This window comes from Delphinapterus leucas, chromosome 1 (genome assembly GCF_059928025.1).
Source record: "Delphinapterus leucas isolate spDelLeu-1000000601 "Yukka" chromosome 1, BTC_Dleu_Yukka2, whole genome shotgun sequence".
Lineage (NCBI taxonomy): Eukaryota > Metazoa > Chordata > Mammalia > Artiodactyla > Monodontidae > Delphinapterus > Delphinapterus leucas.
The window spans coordinates 179,043,632-179,066,773 of NC_143129.1; the positions used below are offsets into that span (position 1 = coordinate 179,043,632).

At 51.3% G+C, this 23,142-nt stretch overlaps 1 protein-coding gene across 8 annotated transcripts in view; it reads right to left on the reverse strand.

Annotated features, from left to right (window-relative positions):
• The window catches only part of TMEM51 (transmembrane protein 51), a 45,921-nt gene extending 24,053 nt beyond the window's left edge, over positions 1-21,868 (reverse strand). For 3 of the 8 annotated variants that reach the window (XM_089900842.1, XM_022598507.3, XM_022598508.3), the window contains exon 1: positions 20,567-21,211. The gene's annotated coding sequence lies outside the window, so the exon portion shown is untranslated. Of the gene's footprint in view, positions 1-9,024; positions 19,695-20,566; positions 21,212-21,849 lie in introns of those variants that run through there. The other 5 variants (XM_089900801.1, XM_089900810.1, XM_089900824.1 and 2 more) reach the window with 4 other exon arrangements.
• Between the last annotated feature and the right edge of the window lie 1,274 nt (positions 21,869-23,142).

Here is a 23,142-nt window from a genome sequence, read left to right on the forward strand (position 1 = left end):
CGACATGTTGGGCCCAATAATTCTTTGCTGGGCAGCTGTCCCGCGCATCACAGGCTACTTAGCAGCATCTCTGGTCTCCACCCACCAGATGCCAATAGCATCTTGATCCCGGCTGGGATCTTGCCAAATGTCCCTTGGCGTGGGGATGGGCTGGCAGAACACCCTGGGCTGAGAACCACTGCTCTAGACTATTGGTTTAAAATATTTAAAAATGAAGCACATACAAGAATATTTATTAAGATTAGTAAGGAAAAAAAGGATTATTAAGGATATCTATATACAACACCTCAGCAAGTGTTGTCAGTCTACCTGCCCACGGTTCTCAAACCTACTTCCTGCCTCTTCCATTGCTGCCACTGTCACCTGTGCGATTGCATCGCCTCCTACCTGGCCTCCCTGCTGCCACCCTGGCCCCAGCAAGTCTTCTCCACACAGCAGCCAAAATGAGCTTCTGGAAGCATCCTTTAGTCATGTCACTCTCCTGCCTGCCTTCCTACTGTCTTTGAGAATAAAATCCAAACTCCCCACCTGCCTTCCAGGCCCTCTGCCACCTGGACCCTGGCTCCCTCTGTCTTCCGGTACTGCCCACTCAGTGTGGTCCATGGACCAGCAGCCTCGGTGGCCCAGGAGCTAGTTAGAAAAGCAGAACCTCAGATCCACCTGGACCTGCTGGTGCAGCACCTGCGTTTCCACAGGTGAGGCGCAGTTGCATCTCAAGTCTCTGAAGAGCTGCTCCAGTCTGCCCCTCCCCCCCACCCCATGCTCCAACCACTCTGCCCCTCATCACTGGCTCCCTCTCATCTGTCACTTAAATGTCACTATCACAGTTCCAAGCCAGACGTTTGCAAGCATTTCCCCACGTAATCCTACATCTTAGCTCCCTGTTGCTTTGGGACACAGCTACGACGGCAACCTGAATTCACCTTGTTTGTTTATGTTATGTTTTGTCTGCCTCCATCCCTCCTCCCCACATCCCACACCCCAGAGTGAGCTCCACGAGGGCAGGTACAGGGCAGACAGCACCAGGCACATAGAAGATGCTCTGCAAATATTTTTGGAATTAATAACAGCCACAAGTATTGTGCCCTTACTACGTGGCATTAACTTTTCTTTACATGGGTTACTTGTTTAATTTTCATGAAACCTATGAGGTAAGATAGGTACTATTTATGATAATCCCCATTTTGCAGATGAGGAAATAGAGGCACATTAGACACACGGTCTCATAGATGGTAACAGGCAGAGCAGGGGTTCCACCTGGAGTGGAGTGGGGAGCGATCTAGCCCCTGTAACTACACCTGCTACCACTGCACAATCCCGCCCTCTTATTCATAAATCAAACAGCACTCTACATGTACAAGGGGTGCTTGACATTGAGAAGAATTTCCTAGTGAATACTTCTATAAAATAAAGAATTCTGCTGTTGGGGAATCATAATCCCTTCATGTGCTTTTTGGGTAAATTGCATCTTTGTATTCGGAATCTGTGTAAGCAAGGTCTGTCTATCCATATGTTCCCAATGACTGTTGCTATGAAACATTTTACTTCCAGACATGAGTCCAGAAACAAGCCCAACACGGAAGACCCAGGGGCCACTCAAGCTAGGAACAATTGTTATTTCTGTGCCCTCTGTCGGCTGGCACACCTTCACCCCTCACCACCACCTGGTAAGTAACCGGTGTTTGGCCTCTCCCTCACTCCAAGAAACATCAACCTCATTCCCTGGCACTAGGGGCTGTACCAGGTACCCCCAGCATCGCAGCCCCGGGACACTTTGGGGGAGGCTTATGACCTTGTTCAACCTCCCTGAGAGTCAAGGCCATGTGCCCCCAGCATCACGTTGTCAGCACAATCACTTGAATATCCTAAGGACAGTGCCAGGCTGCCTTTAGGAGTTATCTTCCTTAATTTAATCCTCAGGACAAGCCTTTACATAGGGAACACAGGGTCTCAATTTTGCAAATGAAGAACCTGAAGCTCAGAGAGGTGAACTAATTAGCCCAAGGTCACACAGCCAGTCAGTGAGAGACCCAGAGCTTGAACAGTTCAACTCAGAGAGGGGCTGGCAAACCGATAATCCCGTTAGCTCTTGCTTGTTGAATCTGTACTGTGTACCAGGCACTGGGCTAAGACCTTTACTGCCTCATCTCACAACAGCCTCATTAGGTGGGTGCCACAATTGTGCCCATTTCATAGACGAGGAAACCGAGGCTCAGAGAGGCAGACTGGCACCTCTTCAGGCCAAGAAGAGCACAGGGGTTGGACTCCAGAAGAGACACGCTGTGCTGTGTGGCCCCTCTGCTTTCAGCTTAGTGCGGTCACACATTTTTCATTTATAAACCAAACTTCACAGAGTCTCATGCAGGCAGCTGGATGTCACGGTTTGATGGCCTGCCTTTTATTTTTGTTTTCAACCCAAACGAAACAGAGCAGCTTGAGAAACCCACACTGTGGTTCCCAAGATGCAGGCAAAAAAACAAAAAACAACAACAAAAAAAACCAACAACATAAATCCAAAAAATCAACAAACAAAAGGGTTGTCTGTCCACCTTGAGCTCAGTCTTGTCTAGCACCTGCTGCCACCCACCCCCCCCAACCTGAGAGCCAGCGGCAAGAAGCCTGCCATCCATTTAGACATGACAGGTACTGTCAGCCCCGAATCGCTTCCAATAGAGTAAACATGATGGTTAGGAAACACGGGACAAGGCGGGGAACAAGGCTTTGAGTTTTTAAAATGAGAGAATCCACCAGAGGGTTTAATCACAGAACTTCAGGTTCCCTGCACATGGTTCAAAAGGCTCTTTTCTCTGCCTGTTGCCCCAGGCCGCCCTGCAGACTGTCCTATCACTTCCTCGAAGGCATGAAGGACAACCTCCCATCCTCTCTAACCCACCCGGCTCAGTCACAAACCGAGGTGTGTGCAACCTTGCAGTGATGGTAAATAAAGCTGACCAGGCTTATGGGCTTACTGTGTGCTGGATGCCATTCTGTGTGCCACATACATACCAACTCATTTCATCCTCACAACAGCCTTTTAATGTCGGGATTAGCACCCCCATTTTACAGATGAGGAAACCGAGGTGGTTAAGCAGCTTGCCCAGGGTTCCACAGTTGGCAGAGCCAGGATGCGAACCCACTTTCGGAACCAGTACACACAGCCTTCCTGAAGAAGGGCACATCTCTTGTTCAACTAGTGATGGATTCTCATTCCAGTGCATGGGGGTCTTCTGTAATGATCCCCATCCCACAAAGCTGATGGCAGTGTGGTGCAGTGAAAAGCCTCAGGAGTTAGGCAGACCCCAGTTTTGATTCCAGCTCCACACAGTCCTGGCTGTGTGACTTTGTACCAGGGACTTGACCTCTCTGAGCCTCAGTTTTTGCTCTGTAAAATGAGGATAAGAATAGCACCTATGCCCATAGGGTTATTATAAGCATTAAATTAGGTAATAGTAATTGTAACAGCCAACATTTGCTAAATGCTTCCCTTGCTCAAGGCACTGCGAAGAAGTATTGTCATCTTCTTCGTTTCACAGATAAGGAGCACAGAGAGGTTAAGTCACTTGCACAAAGACACACAGCTAATTGTGGAGATGTGGGGCTTGAGCCTAGGCTGACTCTGAGCTGAGGTGCCTAAGAACATCCTCTTATAAAATTCAACGTATACACAAAACAGTATAACACAACAGCTCCTCAACACACAGCCAAAGTCATGATTTTCTGGAGGGCAGGGAGACAGAACCCAGAGAGGGCCTGTCTAGCTCTGCCTGATGCCCAGTGCCTGGCAGGCGTCCGCAGCCCTGTGCAGGAGTCCTGCCCTCTGTCCCCAGTACAGCAGACCCTGTGATGCCCGGCACATGGCCAGGATCAGCCCGGTAACTGAGGGTGCTTTGTGCATGGCTTAGAGCCGCTCTTGCCGGTTATCAGGAGTCAGTCCCGGGACCAGACTTTGACCCCAGTTAGGTTTATGCTTAAAAACAGACTAACAGCAAATGCTCAACATCTTCAAAGACTCAACTGTCCTGGCCAGAAGACACTTTAGCGATTAGAGTCTGGGGTGCCCACCCCAGGCTGAAGGTCGATGCTGTCTGTGGTACTTGCTGAAAATGCAGACGTCCCTGGGCCCCACCCAAGACTGCTGACTCTGAGTTGCCAGGGCTGGGGTAGAGGCATCTGGTCATTTACTTGTTTACTTAAAGTATAATTTATATCTAGTAGATTGCATAGATCTTCGTGTACAGTTTGATAAGTTTTAACAACATATATCCATGTAACCACTGCTGAGATCAAGATACAAGCCCCTCCCAGGAAGTTCCCTGTGTGCGCCTTCCTCCAATCATCCCCCACTCCAGGCAATCACAGATCTGCTTTTTGTCACTATAGGTTAGTTTTGCCTGTACTAGGAATTTATATAAATGGACCAATACAGCGTGTGTTCTGTCCGCCTTCTTTTGTTCATCCACGGTGTTGCCTGTGTCTGTAGTTCATTTGCTTCCTTTCTCTTGCTCAGAAGTCCATTGTGTGGCTACACCACAGTTTGTTTATCTGGTCACCTTCTGGTGGACACCTGGGCTGCTTTCTCGTTTGGGCTGCTGGGTATAAGCTGCTATGAATATACGTGTGAGAGTTTTGGTGGGTCGCTGTTGGCCTTTCTCTCCATAAATACCCAGCAGTGGAATTGCTGGGGCACAGGGAGAAGCATTTACTTTCACCCTCTCTCTGGGTGCTGCAGCCCAGTTGGGGTGGGATTCCCTAGTCTATCTAGGGGAGAAGCCCTCTATCTAGGGGAGAAGCCCCCAGAGGTTACTGGACCTGCTCTGGGTCACAGAGGAGTCCGTCGTCCTCTTATCCAATGATCTTTGAGTCATTCCACATTTTGATTCACATGTAGCTTTGAAAGCTGAACCTGTGGAGTTCTGACTAATGACGTCAGCTGTTCACACCAGGCTGAAAAGCCCATGGAGATAACACAAGGAGTATTCTGGTTGCCAAAGCTTTGACTAAGGTTCATGCCTCCTTCCCCAGCGTCTACAGATCGCATGTGATGAAAATGCATCATTCACAGCCCTTCCTCTAAACCCCACTGGGGACCCGCAGGGAGCCCCAATGCCAATTTAGCAGAGGCAGTAAAGCAACGTGGGTAGAGTCAGTGGTGATTAAAATCCAGGTCTGCCTGGGTGGCCTTAGGCAAACCGCTTCCCCCTTCTGAGCCTTGCTCTCCTCATCTGTAAAATGGGGGCACCCGCGGTGCTAATCGTGGCACTGGAGTAAGGACTAAGCAACCGGAGGTGTATAAAAGGAGGTGGCCATGGCTGACTGAGCAGCAGGTGGGGGTGAGGGAGCGGAACTTGGGCCCCGCTATTATCTGAGAACCCCTGCATCCCCTACCTGACAGAGGTGGGGAGGGGGGCTTGCTAAATATGCAGATTGGAGGGCCCCCCTGTGGACTTACAGAAGCAGAGTCTGGGGTGAGGCCCGGGACCTGCTGTTGGCAAAGCTCCCTGAGTGATTCCGATGCTTACGGAAGCCTTAGAACCCTCATCCTGAGTGTGGACCAAGGCGGAGCCTGGGAAGTCAGCTGGGCATGAGGATGCAGAGACAGGCAGGGTGGAAGGACCCAGTGCGGGAGCTGAGGCTTGCAAGAGCTACAGCTAAGAGCTGGGCCAGGGAGGACCAGGGACTGATGTATTCCTCCACCAAGATTGCCTCTCAGCTCTGCTCCAGGGATTCTAGCCACACATGCCTCACGTGGCCTGTGGGTCAACTCAGCAGAGTCCTACCACCTTCGCAAGGGTTAAAAGTTCTGGCTCTGGAGCTAAGAGGTTCTAGGTTCGACTCCCAGCTTCACAGCTTCCTGGTTATGAACTTGAGCAAGTTACTTCAGCTGAGCTGTAAAAGGGGCATAATATAAAGTGTGTCTCTCTAATGGAGCTGCCAGAGGAAGCCATGAGCTCGAGCGGGTAGGGCACGTACCACCACGCCAGGCAGCCTTCAGCCGGTTGGTACTGATGCAGCACTAGGAGCTTATTTCGCTTCCACTTTAGGTTTGGAGGATGCAGCTGGTGACTGTGGACAACTGAGAAATACTCCCGGACGCACGGGGCCTGGGCACAGAGGACATGGCCCTCTCGTGCGCACGGCTGTTCCTTCCAGCTGCGTTCTCCCTCCTTTCGGTCTCAGCTTGAATCCACCTTGTCCGTGATGCTCCTAATACATCCGTTTGCTTGGCTCTCTACAGCTAAATGGTGGGGTCTCCTGAGAGCCAAGGAGGCCCAGCTCTGCAACCTAGGGAGGGAGGGGAGCAAGCGACTTCGATGAGTCTCAGTTTCCTCATCTGTAAAGTGGGCGTCATAATAGAACGACCCTTAGTGCAATGTTGTGGGACTTAAGTAAAACAACCCAGAGAAGCCAGGTAACCCAGTGCCTGGCCCGTGGTAAGTGCTCAATAAATGTTACCACAAACACTGTGGTCTGGTGTTGAGTAGCCTGTGTCACCCTCCCTCCTGCCAGAGACTAGAAGCTCCATGAGGACAGGGCCCATGTCACACAAAACTACCCCTGAACCGGCGTCCAGGGCCGCAGGATGTTCTCCAGCTGCCCTGACCAGGGAGGCGGCCACTCACTGTCCTTCAGGATCCCTCCCTGGGAGGCTGAGAGTCCCCCGCAGTGAAGGGAGGCTCTTCTGGAGGTTGAGGGTGTGCCGTGGCTCTAGGTGGCCGATGGGAGCAGCCATGCTGGGGGAGGTAGGATTCACGATGCCCAGGTGGGTTGAGGGGAACCAGGAAGGTCCCCGTGTGCGTACCATCCGAGGCCCTGGACCCAGGAGAGGAGGCCGGGGTCGTGCGGGGTGAGGGTTACTGTAAGACAAGTATTTTAGCGCCCGGTGTGGGGCACGGGGACCTGGGGAGGGGCTGGGGACACCTCCTCCCAACCCGTCAAGGCCAACATTCTCATCCACGTGGGACAGAGACCCAGGAAAGGGGGGCCCCAGAGAGACTTGGCCCAAGGTCCCTGACAGCAAGGGGCCAACCCAGGATTCAAACCCGTGTCTCTAAGGCTCGAACACCGCGTTCTTACGTTTGCCTCCTAGCAGGGTGCAAATCTTAAACGAACCCTCTGCCAAATCCAAAACGAATGAACCCCTTACAGAAGGTCCCAGGGAGACCACTTCCAGCCCCATCACCAAAGAACCACACTCACAGGCCCTCCCTCCAGTCTCTGACCAACGGCCTTTGCAATCCAGCTGTTTCCACAGAAAAGCTGCTTTTGCTGGTCCGTGTCCTTCGTCATACGTCACAGACATCCTCCTTTGTCCACATCATTCCAACATCATCCTTCCCCGCCCCCGCTCCTCCAGACTTCCTAATTACAGTGTGAGAGGCCACCATTCTCCCGGTGACCTGGGCTTGAAATCTCAGTGTGCTTGAGCATTCCTTCTCCTCCCTACTCCATCCCCAACCCAGACACACCCCCAGGTCTTAAACTGGCAGCCTAAGGGCTGTATCTGGCCCACGGACATGACTTATTTAGTCCGTGAAGTGTTATTTATTTTATATGCTACAGAGTAGCTGCCAACACTGAGAACACTGTTGGCACTGAGAACTGCCAACATGGTGATCTCATACACAAAACTTGAAAACCTGGTAGCCCTGGCCCCAGTTCTCACAGGTACCAGGAAGCCGGTGCTGTGTCACAGCTGTCTCCTATGGAAGGGACCTGCCTTCCACTCTGCCACAGTCTCCACCACTCCCTGCTGCCTCATGTCTGGCCAGACTCTCTCCTTAACACCCGCTGCTGAATCCTTTTAGACATGAGCATTTGCAGCCCCTGCTCACTTCCACATTCCCTTGGTCCCCAAACTTGTTTCTTCTTCCTTCTCAAAGTCTTTCTTTGCAGTGATTCTTCCCGCCCTAACCATCTCCCTCCTATTCCTCAGGCCTGGTTGATCGGGAGAATTACTATAACCTGCTTCTCTAAGGCTTTCTCAGCCTGTAAGTGCAGCCACGCCAACCCTCCAGCCACTGTGCCTGTCAGAAAGTCAAAGGAGTCCCTCAGAGCCTACAGGACAAAGTCCCATCTCCTGGGAGGTGTGGTCTGCCCCCCCCCCCGCTCAACCTTACTTCCCATGTTCCTTGAGTGACCACTGTGTGCAGGGCCCTGTACCAGACACCAACGATTCCAGCATGGATAAAAACGTGCTCTCTCCCAGGAGGAAGATGGGTGCAACATCAGGGACACGTCCGAGGGAAGGAAATGGTCCTGAGGTCACGTAGGTCTGCCTCCCCGTCTCCGCACACTGTGAGTCTCTCTGCCTCGGCCTTCTCCCCTCCCCCAGCTAACCAGGAAGGCCGCGCATCCTGGTTGGTTCCACATCCAACTGATTCCCCTTCCCCCACAGCCAGCAGGAAGCAGCTCTCCTTTGAGCTGTCAATGCAGGTCCTCTGTCTTAGCCAACTGCCACCAGCAGCTCTCAGATGTCTTGAGGGACTCTTTTTCCTTCCCACTTTCTCTCTTTAACTGAATTTAAAGTTAAGCAGGCAGGGGACTGCCCTCGTGGTCCAGTGGTAAAGAATCCGCCTTACAATGCAGGGGATGCAGGTTCGATCCCTGGTCAGGGAACTAAGATCCCACACGACGCGTGGCAACTAAGCCCGCGCCGCAACTACTGAGCTCACGTGCCTCAACCAGAGAGGCTGCATGTCGCGAACTACAGAGCCCACACGCCACAACTACAGAAGAGAAAACCGGCAAGCTACAACTAGAGAGAAGCCCACACACCGCAACGAAAGGTCCCACGTGCCGCAACTAAGACCTGACGCAGCCAAATAATAAATAAATCTTAAAAAACAAAAAAAAGAGTTAAGCAGGCAGGACTTAATACCTGTGTTCTTCTGATCGCCACCTCGGGGCATTTTTACATTTCTCTGGGACTCCTCAAACCCTGAGCACGGAACTATGCCCGTCATAAAGTGTCAACAAATCTCTGCTGACGTCACTCATTCATTCATTCAACAAACGCTCACTGACCAACTACTGGGCGTCCGGCATGATGAACACAGGCATGAACAAGACAAAGCCTGTTCTCATGAAGCTCCTCTTCTACTGAAAGAGACAAACACATGGAGGGATGGATTAACAAGAGATGTTCTGAAAAGGAAATAGAATAGGAAAGAGTAAAGGGGGAAGATGGTCTTTTGGACAAGGTGATCAAGGAAGGTCTCTCAGAGACGGGGACATTTCAGCTGAGACCCACAAGGCGGCAACATGGCAGGATGAGGAGGTAGGGGGAGTCGCCAGCAGCCCTGAATGATGGTGGGAAAAGGCAAAATATTACTCAAGGAGAGATGACAAATGGTTTCTACTGGGTATTCAACACAGGTCATTAAAGTTCCACATTGGAGGGGAGGGTGTTATTAATATTTTATTAGGTCCCTATACAGCTGTGGTCCTGGAAGTAGGAGCTGGGAAAAACCTTACGGAAGTTCAGAAGTGCACACTCAAGTAAGTGGACTCTGAGCTAGGCTAGAGGTGATAAAGATGTATAAATGCTAGAACAATGCGGGGGTGGGTGGAAGTAAAGGACATACCATGGAGGCTAGACGGTCTCCCACCATGGCCCCCACCTTCGGCTGCCCCCAGAGTCAAAGAGAGTAGTTCTGCATTTATTAGGTCAGATTATGTGAAACTGTCTTTTCTGTGGGTCACCTGTAAAGGGGGGGCCAGAGCTCATTACTTCCTAGGCTGTGCTGAGGATTGCCTGAGGCTATGTGTGTAAAACTCCTGGCTCCGTGCGGGGCATACAGTAGGTGCTCAATAAGAGTCCATTCTCTTCCCCACTCCCTGCCTTGGATCATCAGCATGAAACTTTCTAAGTTTGGCCACTTCATATAAAGATAAATATACACTCACCATACATACCCAGCCATCCCACTCCTAGGTATTTGCCCAAGAAAAATGAGAAACTCATGTTCATCCTGAAATCTGCATGTGAAATGTCTACAGCAGCTTTAGTCATAATCACCCCAAACCAGAAACAATCTAAATAACCTTCAACAGGTGAAGGAATAAATAAATTGCGGTACATCCACACAACGGAACAAATGCAACATGGAGGAGTCTCGTGTGCATTACGCTGAGTAAAAGAAGCCAGACTCAAAAGGCTTCATACTGTACAATTCCATTTCCATGACATCCTGGAAAAAAGGCAAAGCTACAAGGACAGCAAACATGATTGGTTGCTAAGGGCCAGGGGTGGCAGAGGGGTTGACTACAAAGGGGCAGCATGAGGGAATGTGGGGGGGTGGTTAATGAAATTTTTCTATATCTTCCTCATGGTGGAGGTTACACAACTGTTTGTGTTTGCCAAAACTCACAGAACTGTACATGAAAAAGGGTACATTTTACTGTTTGTAAAGCACACACACACTTCAAGTTTTATATATACATACATATATATATGTGTGCATCATAACACTGGGAGGTCGTATCTTAGCTCAGGCTGCTACAACAAGATGCCGTAGACTGGGGAGGGGGGTGCTTAAACAACAGACATTTATTTCCTATAGTTATGGAGACGGGAAGTCCAAGAACAAGGTGTCGGCAGATTTGGTGTCCGGTGAGGCCTCACTTCCTGGCTTGTAGATGACAGCCTTCACGTTGCCTTCTTATGGCCTTTCCTTGGTGATCTCTCTCTCTCTTCCTCTTCATGTAAGGGCACTAGCCCCATGAGGACAGTCTCACTCTCATGACCTAACCATCTCCCAAAGACTCTGCTTCCTATTACCATCACATCGGGGGTTAGGGCTTCAACATATGAATTGGGGGGGGACACAAACATTCAGCCTATCACAGACAGATCAGTGAGCTGCTGTGGTTCCCGCGTTGCTCCTATCTCAGCTTCCTAAGGGTAGGAAAGGAGACCCACATGCTCAAAGTTAAAAATGAGAAAAGAATCACCTGGAATAGAGGCTAATAATTGCAAAGCCCTCTACAGCTCACAAAGCACCTTACCTAGTAGTCACCCTAAGGGGATCCACAAAAACCCTTTGAGATTTTTAACAGTGAAACATTTTCTCTTGTTATAAAAACACTGCCTGTTTATTAAACAAAAATTAATAAATCTAGATTAGCAAAAAGAAAATTAAAATCATCCATGACCCCGCCGTCCATAACTACTGATAATATCTATGATGGTGTTCAGACTTTGAGTGTTTTGTAAACAAACACACTTTTATTTTTTACAAAAATGAGATCTTACTGCAGTATGCTTTTGTGACCTTTGAAAGTTTTGATACATAATGAACAATTCTGCACATCATCAGTGTTCATCTAAACTGATGTGGCTGAGGAATATTCCGGTACATGGAGGACCCATCATTTATACAACCAGTCCTCTACTGCCAGACACACAGTTGGTTTCTCACTTTATTGCTATTATAAAAAAAAAAAAAACTGTTGAAACTAACTCCTTATACAATCATGTTTCCTCTGCATAAATTCCTAGTATTGAAACTGCTACCTTTCTTAAAGTTTTGACACGCATTTTCAGAATGTCCTCCAATTTACAATCCCTCCCCGAGCTTGTGAAATCACCATCTCCCCATATCAGCATTCCTTTTTTTAAAAAATAAATTTATTTATTTTATTTATTTATTTTCGGCTGCGTTGGGTCTTTGTTGCTGCGCGGGGGCTTTCTCTAGCTGTGACGAGCAGGGGCTACCCTTCATTGCGGTGTGCAGACTTCTCATTCCCTTGTTGCGGAGCACAGGCTCTAGGCGTGCGGACTGCAGTAGCTGTGGCTCGCAGGCTCTAGAGCGCAGGCTCAGTAGTTGTGGCACACAGGCTTAGTTGCTCTGCGGCATGTGGGATCTTCCTGGACCAGGGCTCGAACCCGTGTCCCCAGCATTGGCAGGTGAATTCTTAACCACTGCACCACCAGGGAAGCCCAACATCCCTTTTTTTTTTTTTTTTTTTTTTCAGTACGCGAGCCTCTCACTGTTGTGGCCTCTCCCATTGCAGAGCACAGGCTCTGGACGCGCAGGCTCAGTGGCCATGGCTCACGGGCCCAGCCGCTCTGCGGCATGTGGGATCTTCCCAGACTGGCGCATGAACCCGTGTCCCCTGCATCGGCAGGCGGACTCTCAACCACTGCGCCACCAGGGAAGCCCCAGCATTCCTTTTTTCAGATTAAAATTTTTTAACTTTTCAAAACATTTAAAATTTTATATGTGAAAGATGGCATTGTTTTAATTAGCAGTTTCTTTAATATGATGAGGTTGAATGTTGTTGGGTTTTTTTCCTATATGCTTATGGGTCAATGCCATTTGTTCTTTTTTTTTCTTTACAATATTGTGTTAGCTTATACTGTACAGCAAAGTGAATCAGCTACACGTATACATATATCCCCTCTTTTTTGGATTCCCTTCTCATTTAGGTCACCACAGAGCACTGAGTAGAGTTCCCTGTGCTATACAGTAGGTTCTCATTAGTTATCTATTTTATATATAGTATCAATAGTGTATATATGTCAATCCCAATCTCCCAATTCATCCCACCTTCCCCCTTCCCCCTTGGTATCGATACATTTGTTCTCTACGTCTGTGTCTCTATTTCTGCTTTGTAAATAAGATCGCCTATACCAATTTTTTCAGACTCCACATATATGTGTTAATATACGACATTTGTTCTTCTCTTTCTGACTTCCTTCATTCTGTATGACAGTCTCTAAGTCCATCCATGTCTCTACAAATGACCCAATTTTGTTCCTTTTTATGGCTGAGTAATATTCCATTGTATATATGTACCACATCTTCTTTATCTATTCCTTTATCCCAGTTCTTAACTAGGGCATTTAGCCTTTCCTCACTGACTAGAAGAGATCCTGTATGTGTCCAGAAAACAGCCCCTTGTCTGGATGTGTTGCAAATATTGCTCCAGTTTCATATTTACTCTATGAAAACTTTTTTAACTTTAGAAGCCCAATCTGTCAGTCACTTTCAAGAATTTATTTTATAATTTGACCTTTTACTACCATGCTTTAAAAGCCTCTTCCAAAAAGGGGCTTGAGTAACTTTACAGTGGAGAACTCTTGCAGACATGACTTTGACCAAAGGATCAAGGTTAACACCCCCGATAAGTCATGCTGACATCGTGGAAATCTTGACATAATGTCACGAGAGCACTTCACGTCTGCAGTATTCTTTCCCCAAACCTCAAACCTCAGTCTAATCATGAGAAGACACCAGACAAACCCAAAGTGGGGGACATCCTACAGAACACTGACCAGTGCTCGTCAAAGCTCTCGAGGTCACGGAATTCAAGGAAAGACTGAGAAACGGTCACAGATCAGTAGAGATGAGGGGATGGAGAACTAAACGCAAGGTGGTGTCTTGGACCAGATCCCGGAGCAGAAGCATGACAGTGGGAACGCTGGTGAGATCCCAATAAAGTCTGTCGTCTAGCCAGCAGCAATGTGAATTTCTTAGTTTTGATACGTACACTAGGGTCATGCACAATGCCCTTCACCTCTCCAAGTTTTGCTTTTGGTTTTGGTTTTCTAGACAGAAAAGTCATCCAAGTTCGTGGCTATGGGTGGGGAAGGAAAGTGAGGTGGGAAGCGGTTCCTGGTTCCTTCTGACCAAAGCACCGGGGTGCGGAGAGGGATCGGGGCAGCCGGAATGGGTCTGGAAAGGTAAACTGAGTCTAAACTCTAAAGAGTCCAGTCTTCAGAGCTTTGAAAGCGAAGGGGCTTAGCCCAGACTTGACCCTGCAGGCAGTGGGGAAGCGGCAAAGATTTCAGTTCAGTGCCTGATATGGTTATTGGTTTAGTTCCCTTGTTTGTTACCTAATGTACGGACCCCTCCCCCAACCCAGTATGGTATAAGCTCCAGGAAAGCAGGGACTGAGTCTCCCTTATGGAACATTTCCCCCCAAAACCCTGGACACCTGGCCTGTAGAGTGAACTCAGTGAATACTGGTTGAATGAAAGAAATCAAGTAAATGGTTTTTCCCACCCCTGCCCTTCACATCTAGTATCAGCCCGTGTGAATTAAGCTCTCTTATGCTGCTGGGCCTTTGCACAGGCTGTACCTCTGCCAGGCACAGCTGCTGACCTTCTGCTCCCCCTTCGGATTTCAGCTGAGACTCTGCCCTTTCTGAAAATCCTTCCTTCACTCTCCAAGTCTGGGTTAAACCAACTCCTCCAAGCTCCTGGGTTTCCTTGCCACTGGTCAGCTGTATTGTAACGGTGGCTCCCGGGACCACTGGCCCATCTAGGGGACGCAGCTGGCCTCTCAGGTCCCCACCAGCTCGTGACCAGCACACAATGCTAGCAGCACATTCGTTTAAAACGGCAGCTCTTGGCAGCCAAAGACAACTTCCTCCCCACTCCCCATGGTCTAATTTGCATCTGTCAGTGTTTGAAAACAATTACCCAAAGGCAACTCCAATATATAATCCCTACCCACCACACTGCAGCTAATGAAGCTGTAATATATGGAGTCTGAAAGTGTGAGTGTTTTGTTTTTTATCATATTCCCCCCATGCCCAAGTTTCAGGAAACCATGTCCACATCCTAACCAACACAAGCCCGGCCAGTCGGGGTGGGGAAAATGTGGAACAAGGGTAACGAAATTCTGTCTCTCCTTTTCTCTCCCAGACCAGCTGTGAAGAGGAACAACTGGCAAAGACAAAAAATTCACCAAGCATTAGAGCCACGTGGTTCTACATCTTGAATAGAAAAAATAGCAGAACCTCCTGGAGGCATCCAGAATTATACATCATATAAGACCACGATCTTAAAAAAGGACCTCTCTCACTGGTGAATTCTCATCCTGGTTCTGCCAAGATTTGCTGGGTGACCTTGGGCCCATCGCCTGTAGGATGTTTCCATTAGGGAAGCTCTGGGGACATTAAACAGGCTTAACCAACCCTGTGATGTGTTTTAAATGCTGGCATTGAACAAATGACTGTTTTGTGCATTGTGCAATTTAGCTGGACCACTGGCACGACAGTTACCGTCATGATGATAAACATGAATTCCTAGCGCACATACCAGTGTGGCCCAGAGGAGAAGCAGGCTGCAGGGCCAACGTGTGTCTCCAGCCAGGAGCTCTGTCTGATACTGACTTTAGTGCCTCATCTGAAGACCCTCATCAGTGTGAGGGCTGAGAGCCCTCACCTGCCCCGCACAGGCCTCAGACTCTGTTTTCTGGCCTCAGTTTCTTCTAAGAATCGAGGTGCCTAGACCAGCAGCTGTTTCGTTTTCTTTTTAAAGTCGCAGAATCTCTTTAAAGGGATCCTTCGCACCATGACATCTTTAATATTTGTAAGCAGAGTTTCTGCCCAGCTGGCCCTGCTTCCCACCACTCAGCCCTGTCCCCACAAACCCCTGAGTTGCTTCTGGGACCCGTCCAAGGAATCCCAAGTTTCCCAGGATCACCATATAAAAACCAGTGAGGGACTTCCCTGGCGGTCCAGTGGTTAAGACTTCGCCTTCCAATGCAGGGGGTGCAGGTTTGATCCCTGGTCAGGGAGCTAAGATCCCACATGCCTTGCAGCCAAAAAACCAAAACATAAAACAAAAGCAATATTGTAACAAATTCAGTAAAGACTTTAAAAATGGTCCACATCAAAAAAAAGAAAAATCTTAAAAAAAAAAAACCAAGAAAAAAAACCCAGTGAACCGGAGCCGGGTCTTTAGTTGTGACACTCGGGATCGTCGCTGCAGCATGTGGGATCTAGTTCCCTGACCAGGGATCGAACCTGGGCCCCCTGCATTGGGAATGTGGAGACTTAACCACTGGACCACCAGGGAAGTCCCCAAGATCACGTCTAGTATTGACAATTTACATGGCATTAGCAAGGCTCCAATCCTGTTAGAGGATGAGAGACACCAGGAAATCCTGTCCCCAGGGTGGGGTGACCGACCTTATCACCTGAGTCGGTAACAAATTCTCTGCACGTCTTTGCCATCTTTGCCTCTCCAAGAGGTAGGGCTTGGAGACAAGCAACCCAAATTCTGATTTTTCACCCCACCCCAGTGCCTAGTCCTGGGGAGATTTGGGGAAAGGGGTCATAAAAACAGGGTGGAAGCACCTGGCTAGGTTAAAACCAACACAGCAAAAGATCAGAAGAAACGAAGCTCTCTCCCTCCCTCCTAGAATCTTGGGATCACACCCACCCCACCCCTGATGGCTGATGTCCTCCATTTCTAAGAAGCTCACTGAGAATCAATGTTTGCATTAGATTTGGTAAACACAGCCCTTTTCCCAACAGCCATGGTGACGGTGACCTGAGAAGTGGCCCCCTGAAGTCCCACAGTGGTAATTTGCATAGCGTTACAGAATTTGGGCTACTGGAGCGTTCTGATTTTGGCCACAAAATTCTGGCCTCCTAAGTACCTTCCAGCCATCACATGGTAGAAGCACGTGAGACTGGCAGGTTAGAACCGGTGTGAAAAAACCGTCACGTGGGGAAAGTACACGTCATGATGATGAATTGGAAGACCAGGATATGAAATAGCAGAGCAGGCAAGCCAGCAAACAAAAAAAGTCTGAACAAGGCACCACCGTGGCGACAGTGGTTGTCAGCATATCGTGAAGTTTTCCTTCCGAGTTTTCTACAATCAGCATGTACTTCCTTTGTAACCTGGGGGAGAAAATAACTTCAAGAGCCTGTCTATCCAGGGGTACATGATAAAGTAGGGTTCAGGGAGCAGCAAGTAAGTTTTATCACTAGTTTAGTCCCTGGCGTGAAAGTCAGTTTGAAGAGATAGGTCCTGAAAATGTCAAGATACATATACTCCTTGCCTTCCGGGGGCCCCAGCGTTTACTCCTTCTGGACGTGTGACTGTGGGTACCCCCCAAATTCCTGGCAGTGTGGAGTATAGGGAGAAAGGGGCCCTTGCAGGAGGATTGTGCTCTGTTTTGTTTTTTCTTCAAGAACCATCCTCAAAATCATTCAAGACAGAATCGGGAATCTTGAGTTCTAGCCCTGGCTCTGATCTCAGGCCCGTCCTTTCCCTTCCCCCTTCCCTAGGCCTCAATCTCCCAATTTGTAAAACAAATGGAGTGGACTTTCGGATGGCTAAGGTCCCTTCTGGCTCCAATATTCTAAGAGCTAAAGGAACCAGCACTCAGGTTGAAGGGCTGCTATGTCTGAGAAATCTAGGGCAAGAGAGAATAAGGAAACTTTCAGCTGCTCAGCCCGAGTAAACGACACAGACTAGAAGGCGGGGGCCAGCCCAGAGTCCTGACACAGGGCTCGGGGCAGAGGCGAGGGCCAGCCCAGCGTCCTGACACAGGGCTCGGGGCAGAGGCGAGGGCCAGCCCAGCGTCCTGACACAGGGCTCGGGGCAGAGGCGAGGGCCAGCCCAGCGTCCTGACACAGGGCTCGGGGCACTTAGCAGAGACCCCCGGAGCACAACCTCAGGCCGGCGTCTCGTCTCGGGGCTGTCCAGGAAGGGTAGGGCAGTGTGGCCTGGAGCAGGCAAAGCCAAACAAGTGACCTGTTTCTCCGCGGAGCCAGAGCTCCCAGCACGGTGGCTGGTGCACCAAAGGCTCAATCCAGAAGGAAGGAGGAAAAAAAACATCACCAGGCTAAACGGGGCCACCTGTCCAAACTGGGGAGGAGCAAGACAGATGTTGAGAAAACCTCCCACCCTGGACTAACCTGGGGCCCTTAACAAGTCTCTGACTTGAACGTGGCCAGTCTTCTGGGATAATGCAGAGGAACCTAGATCCGGTTCTGCTGCTGACTTGCTGTGGGCCTTTGGGTGAGCTCCTTCCCCTCTCTGAGTTTTGTTTGTCAAATGAGAGGACATTCTAGGGTCCTCCCGTGGCAGGTGAAAGGCTGTGCATGGTCCACCTCCAAGTAAAGGAGACTTATAACCAGGAGAAGGATGCTCTTACGGCTGTCAATTGCAAAAAACAAAACAAAACAAACAAACAAATAAAAAACTCCTCTAAACTTCAGAGCAGACACAACAAAAGGGAAAGCAAAAGCCAGCAGCCAGAAGCAGACCCTCCACCACGTCCCCAGTCAGAAGGCATCTGAGATTAGGGAACTTTCCTGGCCCTTAGGGAGAAAACTCTCCTCAGTCCCTCGAATGAGAAGCCCAGGGCCAAAGGTCCTGGAGCTCTGGTCTCCTCCAGCCCAAGAGCCCTGAGGGCTTTACTGCCAGCCCTGCAGAGGGAGGAAAGAACGTGTACCAGAACCGTGACCCAGGAAAACAGGAGCCCCCCCAAAGGGACAGGCTGCCCACTGCAAATGCCAACAGGAGATGGGCTGCTGACTCTGTCTCCAGCATTGCCACTCCTCGCATAGACGCAGATGCTCCTGGGGCTCGGGACTTCTCAAACCAGAGAGCTGGAAAGCCTCAGCTGGAGGGGCTTGGGCCCTGCTCTGGTAGAGGACAGGCTGGCAGTCTGAGCCTCACCCTGAATCCACAGATCTCCTCCTTGACCAGTGGTCACCTCTGCCTCCTGTGCGGGGCAACAAGCCGGCTTCTTCACTCCTGATGCCTCCACCAGCCTGCGGGCCAGCCTCCTCTCCCCTAGCAACCTTCTCCAAACTTCCATGCAGCCAGATTTATCTTCCTAGCACAGCAACAGGGTCAAATAACTCTCCTGCTTAAAGAGCCTGAACGGAATTTGTGTCTTTCTTGTCCAGCGATGTATACTGAACACCTAGAACAGTGCCTGGCCCATAGAAGGCACACAGTCAACATCTGTGGATCGGCTCTAAGACGTCCACTGAATAAAGTCCCACCTGTGATGACCTCGCCCCACCTCTCCAGTCCAGTTCACTCCAGACCCTCCAATCCCTCTACTTCCCTGCATCCTCCCACAAACCCACCTGCCACTACCTGAGCGCCTCCCTCGGTCCAGCACACCTCGTGCACCTTCATACCTCCATGCCTTTGCCTGTGCTGTTCCATCTGCCCAGACATCCTTCCTACCCTGTCCCCTTGAGAGGCTCCACTTCACTGTTTAATTTACTAACGTTCTTTTCTTAGCAGGACCTGCTGGTACGCCTCACCCTGAGTTACTTTCTTTCTTCTGTTATTCCCTAAACCTGTACCATAGTTTCCTACAGAGTACTTAATGTGTGCGAGGCATGAATGTCCCCCCTCACCCTAGGTTATCATTCCCACTGTACAGATGAAGAAACTGAGGCTCAGATAGGCAAAGTGACACTGTGGGTCACACAGCCAGGGAATGGTGGGGTCTGACTATATTGCCACCTCTTTACGACACTTGCCATTTACTACTCACTAGGCTGGGAACTCTCTGAGGTCCCTTGGCCCTGTATCCCCAGGGGGCCGGCCTGGGCCTCTGTGATACTCAAGAGGCCCTAATCATTGAACCACTGGCAGCTCAGGACATTGTGAGGAACAGATGCTCAGCCAGTCTCCTCCCCTTTCTCCCTCTTCTGCCTTTTCTCCCAATCTGGGAGATAGCTCTGGCAAGCTGGGGAGGGACACATTTGGAGGGAAAGGGGCCCCCTCCCAATTCCATTTGGCCCTATCAACTTAGATCAAGATCCCTGTGTGACGTCTCCAAAGTGTAAAAGCCAGTCACAGGTCCCAGAGCCGACCCTTCACTAGGAAGGCCATCCTCGAAGTGACCCCCCTCAAAACGAAAGCCAGAAGCCAGCCTTAGAGGGCAATCCCTCTCCTGCCTCCCGCCAGGCTGGTTCCGGCCCCGCCCACCCCACTCCGGCTACACCTGGGTTCCCCAGCTCCTGGACCACCCGCAGAGTTAGCGAGGACCCGTCGCAGCTTCTCGGGAAACCGTAGGGACGTCCAGGTTTCCTGCACCCTTGTCCTTTGGCTAGGAAAGATTTCGTTCTGAAAGTGCCCATCCCTCTTAATCAGACTTGGCATTCCGGGCCACAGGGCTCCCTTCAGGGCGCAGACTAGATATCTGATTTGGACCTGAGTAGTATTGATACTTGCTCTGCGGCAGGCACTAATGCCCCACCTCGCCCTGGGAGGTTATCACTCCCATTTTACTGGGTGAAGAAACCTGAGTTACACCCCATTGCTCACACTCATTTCTCACCCTTTGCCTCTAGTACCTAACACACACACGCGCGCGCGCGCGCACACACACACACACACACACGAATCTATATCCCTTAAAAGTCTCCCTTTCCAAAAAGGAGTAAGGGATGGGGGAAAGGGCTCTTTCGGGCAGCGCCGGGTGGTTTCCTGGGACCTACTGAGAAGTTCTGCTCTAAGCACCGAGGGAAGGTGCCTCTTTGGCCAAGGGTTCGAAATCCGCCAGGCGGATGGCACCTGTCCCCGCCAACAGGGGGCCCGGAGGCCGGCTGCCTTCCCCCAGGCGAAGCCAGCTGTCCTCAGCGCAATGCCCGGGAGCCGGGTGGTCCCTCACTGGCCCGGCGCGGCTCCAGAGGATGCGAGTACACAGTCCTCCCGCCGAAGACCCCGGGCAGGAAGCTCTCAGACGAACGGACAGACAGACCCAGATAGCCGTCGACTCCCTCCGGGGCCCTGTGGGGAACAATCCCTCCGCGGGGCGCGGCGGGGCGGAAGGCGCAGACTCACCGGGGCGGCGGCGGGTCCAGCTCGGTCTCGGTCGGGCAGCCGGGGGCTGGGGGCCACACGACCCCGGCCCCCACAGGCTGCCTCCTTCGGGTGTCGCGATCCCGGGGCTGGGGGCTCCGGGGAATCTCGGTCGACGGAGCGCGGAGGCGGTGAGCGCGCAGCCCGCTCTCGGACCGGGATGGGGACGCAGGAAGCGCGGCCGCGGGGCGCCGGCGTGCCGGAGGGAGGGACCGCGAGAGACGGAGGGCGGTGCCGGCCCAGAGCGGCCTCCGGCCCCGAGAGGCACCGCCCACCAGTCGACCCTCTACGCCAAGCCCGGCCGTCCGCTCCACCCAGAGGCGTGGGGCGCCGAGCCCCAGCTGCGGAGGGCGGACACCCACTCCGTCCGGTCGGCTGGGGGAGGAGCGCGGGCCGGGAGCGCTGGGCCGCATGAAGTTGGCTAAACCGGGGTGGGGGGTGGTGGGGGGAGGGGACAGGGCCCTGACTCCTTCCACCCCCGCGGGGGACCGAGAATTGGATGTATGCGGGTAGGGTGGGGAGAGGCGTCTCGGCCCGGAGTCCGGGTTTTAAGGGTTAAGTAAGAGCAGAGATTCCCCACCAGGCCCGGTGGCTTAGCTCACCGGGCCCGCCTGCCGCGCCTTTACCTGGTGAGGCGCTCACCTGGCCAGCCGGTGCACCGGCATCCCCACTCCCCCGCCCCTTCCTGGGGAGGCTGCCGCCTCCCTCTTCACCCTCCAGCAGGTTCAGGGTGCTGAGCCCCGCCTGCACCGCCCAGGGCTGAGGCCCTGCGAGGTAACTGATGGGCGGAGGTAAGAAAGGAGGAAGCTAGTTTTTGAAAAGCGAGTCTGTTCAGGCCCTCGACTCGGCTCCCCACCCGCTCCCGGGTTCCCTGGGCGACCTCCGGGTCTCACACCTGGGCCTTGGTCGGGGTGGAGCCCATTCCAGGTGCCTGCGCCCGCGCCCGGGATGGGGCCGCCCCGGCTCTTGTGCCTCCCCAGCTGGAGGCTCGTTCCCAGCTTTGCGGAGGACTTGCCCAAGGAAGCACCGGTTGGTGTCCTGCCGACCAGGTGGCAGGGAGGTGGTCCGCCTCTGCTTAGAGCCCCAGAGCTGCTGCCCAAGGCCTGGCTCTGGGGAGGGTGAACCACAGCTTGGGAGGGCGCCTCTAACCTGCGACCCTGCGTGGGGCCGCTGCCTGGAGGTTTGCTCTGGAACTGCGCTGCTGGGACCCAGCCCGATTCTAAACACAGAGGGAGAAGGTTGCCCTTCTCCTCTCTCAACCTTACATTGTTCTGAATTCCAAGACCGGTCAGGCCAGGGTCCCTTTCTGCAGTGTGTGTCCAGCCCTTTGAAGTTCAAGTCCTGAGAAAAGCTGATAGGCAGCTGGCCGGGTGTCAGAGAATCTAGCTGAGGACAGAAGGCGCCTCCTACTGGGAATCTGCCCTGTCCAGGATGGAAAATAGACACCCTGCTGGTAATTGCAATCAAGCTCACTTACAAACTGCTGACTTCATGGGTACACGTGGTCCCCATGTGTGTATACCTACAGAGTGGTCACACCTGGGTATTTTTTCCCGTTGTTGCTTCTTAATGGCAACAGTTCAACAGGACCCTCGTGTCTATAAAGAAGCCAATTTGGGGCTGTCCTGTGATTTGGGGGTGGGAAAGGCATTTAGAGAAACAGAGTAATGAGTCTCCGTAAGTATATCAATAACTGGTATTCCTCACATCCTTACTGTGGATCAAGCACCAGGTTACCACCTGCTTCCCTTGCACCATCTCATTTAATCCTCATAACAACCCTGGAGATGGTTATCAGTTATGCCCACTTTATAGAACAGAAAGCTGAAGCTTAAAGGGTTGAAGTCATTTGCCCAAAGTCATACAGCTGAGAAGTGTCAGGAGCTTGACCCAAGTTGGTCCCCTCCAGAGCCTGTGCTCTCCCTGCTATGGAAAAATCACTTGTCATGCTCTGGGCCCTGAGACAAGCTTCCCCTGCTTCTATCTGTCACTCAGGGAGAAGACGCCAGTGTCGCACCCTGCATAGTGATGTAATTTTTTACAAGTCTGCCTCCTGCTCTCCTGAGGATTGGGACCCCTGCGCCCCCATACTGGCCCCCTGAGGGGCTTAATAAATATTTGCTGGATGAATGAAAGCCCCAAATAATAACATTATCTTAGCAAATGGGGAGAATCTTTGTGTAGAAGGGACCTGTGATAACAGGCTCCCATTTGAGAGCTGTGTGTATCCACTGCAAAGTTTAGACAATGAATTTGGGAACCTTCCAGGCTCTGAAGGAGTGATGGGAAACAGTCACATAGCTCTCAGATAAGACCAGGAATCTGGTTTTCATTTCACTCTGCAAGACCAACTTTGGAGAGGCCTGGACTGCGGGTGATCATTTCAGACAGCTGTTCCAGCTCCTACCCAGAGGCAAAGGGCCTCAGTACTTTTCCATGCCAGGGTCCAACTCCAGAGCCGCCCTGCTCTGTTGCACACCCAACTGGGCAGGTCTCGTCTATCTGAGAAAATCATCTTCGGAGTGTTCCTTTTAGGCAGGCTGACCCTGGCTAATCTG